Here is a 5,358-nt window from a genome sequence, read left to right on the forward strand (position 1 = left end):
TTCCTCCATATACCAACGATAGGTGGGCTTTTAGTGAGTTTCCAAAGAGGCTTTGTATGCTTACGTCTCTACCCTCATATAGTGCCAAGTTCCTTCTTGTCCATGTTGCGCGCCTGGCAAATGCCAGCACAGTGTTTATCAGTAAGTTTTCCGTTGGACTCTTTGTTTTGGGGGGGGGGCCAAACATGTAGGCCCAGTCCCATGTAAGCCCTGTTAGTCTCCTAAGGCCACAATGTTCCACCAGTAGGCTCTTGACCCTCTCCCTATAGTTCGTGAGGGCCGTGCACCTAAGGAATAGGTGCTCAATGTCTTCTGCTTCTTCCATGCAGACCGCACACTCCCTCTTGTGCAAGTCTTTGTGTATTTGATGCAGGACGTTGCCAGTAAAAATCCTCCTGTGCCTTATCTTGAAATCCAGGTGGAAGATGGCTGATGTGGCAAAAGGGATTTCCATGTTGTTCCATATATTTCTAATTGAATAGCCAGGAAATATCCTTGACCAGGCCTTTTCTGAAGCTGGAATTGTCACAATCTTTGAAATGAGTAATCTATACCAGTCTCTGGTTTTCACTGATTGGATGGTGGGGAATTTTCCTCTAAGGCACAGGAGGAAGTTCAGGGCATCATCCTGCACCTTGGGTCCTTTCTCTTTGAGCATGCCTCGCCACTCAGGTAGTAGGCTTTGATCAAATTTTTCCCCGAAAGAGACAATCAGTTTTTCCCTGTATTGCACCTTCCATCTGTCTAATTCCCAAAGTACATTCCCTATATCAAAGTTCCCTTTGTGGTCGGTCACCTGTCCCACTCTTGTTAGGCCTGCTGCCGTCAAGTGACTGCTGACGAGGTTTCTCCCATTATAGGTGAAGCATGGATTCGAGAGGAAAGGTAACTGCAGCACATGCTCTTTTTTACTGCACTCGGGTCTGAGGTGGGGGAGTATCCTTCCCCATGCCTCCAGCACCTCCTGGTAGAAGCCCGGCAGGCCACTGTAGGTTTTTCTGGGGTAGTGGGTACAGAGATTGTATTTGCTCCTCTCCCCAAACTCCGCCAGGTAGCCTGCGAGTGCGTCCTCCCAGGGATACTGCCTGGTCGAATCCAAGAATTTCCCTATCAATTTAACCCTCAGTGCGTCTCTTTTGGCACCAATGTCAATCAGCCCTAATCCCCCCTCCCGTTTATTAGCAATTAACGTCCTGTGGGCGATCATATTTCCCTTACCCTTCCAAAGAAAGGAGGATATCTCACCGTTCAATGAATTTAGTGCCCAATCGGGCAGCTCACAGGTTCCCAAAGCATGATTAATTTTTGACAGCACTAAGGCATTAGATACTATTACCTTTCCTTTTAGACTAAGCCCCCTCGCCCTCCACAGGTTCAAGGTACACTGTATTTTAATTATCACACTCTTCCATGTTTTATCTCTTGCTTCACTCTCGTCTTTCCCAATGTACACACCCAAGATTTCTCTGCACCCTGTGGTCTCTTTAAGGCCCCATTTGTTTATCGTATTTTGATTCTTACCGCAGAACATTATTGCAGATTTTTCTTTATTGATTCTTGCGCCAGAGGGTTTCTCATAGGCCCCTAGGTGTTTGAAGACATGGTCTATGCTGTCACCATCCGAGACCATGATATTAATGTCGTCTGCATATTGGACTATTTTGGTTTTGTTGCCATTTGGCGTTAAGATACCTTTTATATTTTTGTCTTTCAGTATTAGGAGTGCGAGGGGTTCTGCGACCAGGGTGTATAGCAGAGCTGAGAGGGGGCATCCCTGTCTCACAGACCTCTCGATCCGAATGTCCCTGGTGAGAAGTCCGTTGCATTTCACCCTGCTACTCGCACTTCGATATAACACCTTGATCCAATCGATGAACTTTGCTCCGAAGCCGAACTTTTCCATTACGGACCAGAGGAACGGATGCTCAACCCTGTCAAAAGCTTTTTCTAGGTCTACTCCAAGCAGCAGGCCCCTCTGCATAGTCATTGTTTTTACTGTATCCCTAATTGTATTGATGGAGTCTGTAATATCTCTGCCTGGGATACTGTAAGTTTGCGTATTGCTGATGATTGAGCCTATTACTGCTTTAAGTCTATTAGCCAGAATTTTTGCCAGAATCTTCTAATCTGAATTGAGTAGGCTAATTGGCCTATAGTTTTTCAGTTGGTTCCGGCATCCTTTATTCTTAAATACAATTGTGATGATACCTTTTGTGAGGGAGTCCGGAGTTGTCTGGTTTACTTTAATACTAGTGTAAAGTTTTAGCAGCAAGGGGGCCAGCTGGGCTTTGAAGCACTGGTAGAACTCTGTCGAGATTCCGTCTGGGCCTGGGCTTTTGTTCTTATTTAGTCCATCTATTGCCAGTTCTACTTCCGCTAATGTGATTACCGTGTCGCACTCTTCTTTGTCGATGTGATTTATTTCCCTATCAATACATTCCAGTATTTCTTTAGTTTGTTTTGGATTGGAGCTGTTACTAGTAAGTACTGTGGGCACTATCGGAGGCGTACGACGACAGCCGCTGTTGGAAAACCACCGCGCACTGCACAAGGAAGGCGCGGCAGGTGCCGAAATCGCCGTCGTAAGGCGCTGGAGCCGGAACGTGGGGCTCAGGGGGAACGAGAGAGGCGCTGGGAGCCCTGGTGGGGGAAGGAGGGCAGGTCGGAGGAGCAGGGGAGGCCACGGGGGCCGGAGGGCCCTGCAGGCTGCTGACGGCCGCAGAGATGGTCCGGAGGTGTTCCGCGATGTCCCGGAGGACCCGGTCATGTTGCCCAAGCAACACTCCTCTGTCCCGGAGTGCGCGGCGGAGCCCTTCTGTGTCGGCTGGGTCCATGTTTTCCTGGCCAGACCGTACTGTCACGACCCGAACAGGGAGGAACCCAAACGCACGACACAGGGACACGGGAGGCAGGCAAGGGATGTTTATTAACCGGGACTGTGGAGCTGGCCGGGGGGACCTGGTCGGGAGGGGATGGAGCAGGGCAGGGCAGGGACGATGATGACCAGGAGATGGGGTCCAGGATCCGGGTGGAGAGACGGGGAACCAGGCTGGGTGGAGAGTCCTGGTCGACAAGCGGAGACAGACAGGTGAAGGGAAGGCGAGACAACAAGACATAAACTAGGAACTTGGAACTGGGAACTGGGAACTAGGAACTAGGAACTAGGAACTAGGAACTAGGAAGGGAGCCAATCGCGATGCAACTCGGGGAAAGCTAGTTGACGGTCTGGCAAGGAATGGCTAGGAAGCTGGGGCTAAATACAGTGCGGGTAATTGATCCCAGGTGTGTGCAATTGGGTCTGAGTAGGGAGCTGCAGATGGGGCAAGGGCGGCCTCTAGTGGCGCTGGGAGGCCGTGGGCCTAACATGTACGGGTACATTTATTCCTGTGCTAGTGTGTGTGTGTGTGTGTGTGTGTGTGCATGTACGCATGTGTGTGTGGGTGTTGGGAGGATTGGTCATGTGAATGTGTGTGGGGTGGGAGGGGAGAGATGCAAGTGTGTATGGCATTTAATCCATAGGACAAATGATTTTTTAAAAGTGACTAGTACTCATTTTTTTTAAATCTTTCTTTCAATCTTTGTTTCTTTCAATCTTATTTTCAATCATTCTTTCAATCTTATCATAGAACAATAAACACAATGGGGTTGTGCTGATGTTAATGGATCAACCTTTCTTTCGTTCTCCTTTATTTCAATCGTTCTTTCAATCTTTCTTTCAATTTTTCTTTCTTTCTTTCAATCTTTCTTTCATTCTTTCTTTCAGTCTTTCAATATTTCTTTCAATCTCTCTTTCAATCTATCTTTCAATCTTTCTTTCATTCTTTCTTTCAGTCGTTCAATCTTTCTTTCAATCTTTCTTTTTTCAATCTTTCTTTCAATCTTTCAATCTTTCTTTCATTCTTTCTTTCAATCTTTCTTACTTTCAATCTTTCTTTCTTTCAATATTTCTTTCAATCTTTCTTTCATTCTTTCTTTCATTCTTTCATTCTTTCTTTCAATCTTTCTTTCTTTCAATCTTTCTTTCAATCTTTCAATCATTCAATCTTTCTTTCATTCTTTCTTTCAATCTTTCTTACTTTTAATCTTTCTCTCTTTCAATATTTCTTTCAATATTTCAATCTTTCTTTAAATCTTTCTTTCAAACTTTCAATCTTTCTTTCAATCTTTCAATCTTTCAATCGATCTTTCAATCTTTCAATCTCTCTTTCATTCTTTCTTTCAATCTTTCTTTCAATGTTTCTTTCAATCTTTCATTCTTTCTTTCAATCTTTCAATCGTTCTTTCAATCTTTCTTTTATTCTTTCTTTCAATCTTTCATTTTTTCAATCTTTCTTTCAATCTTTCATTCTTTCTTTCAATCTTTCAATCGTTCTTTCTTTCAATATTTCTTTCAATCTTTCTTTCATTCTTTCATTCCTTCTTTCAATCTTTCTTTCATTATTTATTTCAATCTTTCTTTCATTCTTTCAATCTTTCTTTTATTCTTTTTTTTAATCTTTCTTTCAATCTTTCAATCTTTCAATCTTTCAATCAATCTTTCTTTCAATCTTTCTTACTTTCAATCTTTCTTTCATTCTTTCTTTAAATTTTTATTACTTTCAATCTTTCTTTCTTTCAATATTTCTTTCAATCTTTAAATCTTTTTTTCATTCTTTCATTCTTTCTTTCAATCTTTCTTTCATTCTTTCTTTCAATCTGTCTTTCATTCTTTCTTTCAATCTTTCTTTCAATCGTTCAATCTTTCTTTCATTCTTTCATTCCTTCCTTTAATCTTTCTTTCATTATTTATTTCAATCTTTCTTTCAATCTTTTAATCTTTCTTTCATTCTTTTTTTCAATCTTTCTTTCAATCTTTCAATCTTTCTTTAAATTTTTCTTTCAATATTTCTTTCAATCTTTCTTTTTTTCCATCTTTCTTTCAATCTTTCTTTCATTCTTTTTTTCAATCTTTCTTACTTTCAGTATTTCTTTCAATCTTTCTTTCATTCTTTCATTCCTTCTTCCATTATTTCTTTCAATCTTTCTTTCATTATTTCTTTCAATCTTTCTTTCAATCATTTAATCTTTCAATCTTTCTTTCATTCTTTCTTTCAATTTATATGACTTTCAATCTTTCTTTCTTTCAATCTTTCTTTCAATCTTTCTTTCATTCTTTCATTCTTTCATTCTTTCTTTCAATCTTTCTTTCAGTCTTTCAATCTATCTTTCTTTCAATCTTTCTTTCAATCTTTCTTACTTTCAATCTTTCTTTCATTCTTTCTTTAAATTTTTATTACTTTCAATCTTTCTTTCTTTCAATATTTCTTTCAATCTTTAAATCTTTTTTTCATTCTTTCATTCTTTCTTTCAATCTTTCTT

The sequence above is a fragment of the Zeus faber genome, assembly GCF_960531495.2.
Source record: "Zeus faber genome assembly, chromosome: 13".
NCBI lineage: Eukaryota > Metazoa > Chordata > Actinopteri > Zeiformes > Zeidae > Zeus > Zeus faber.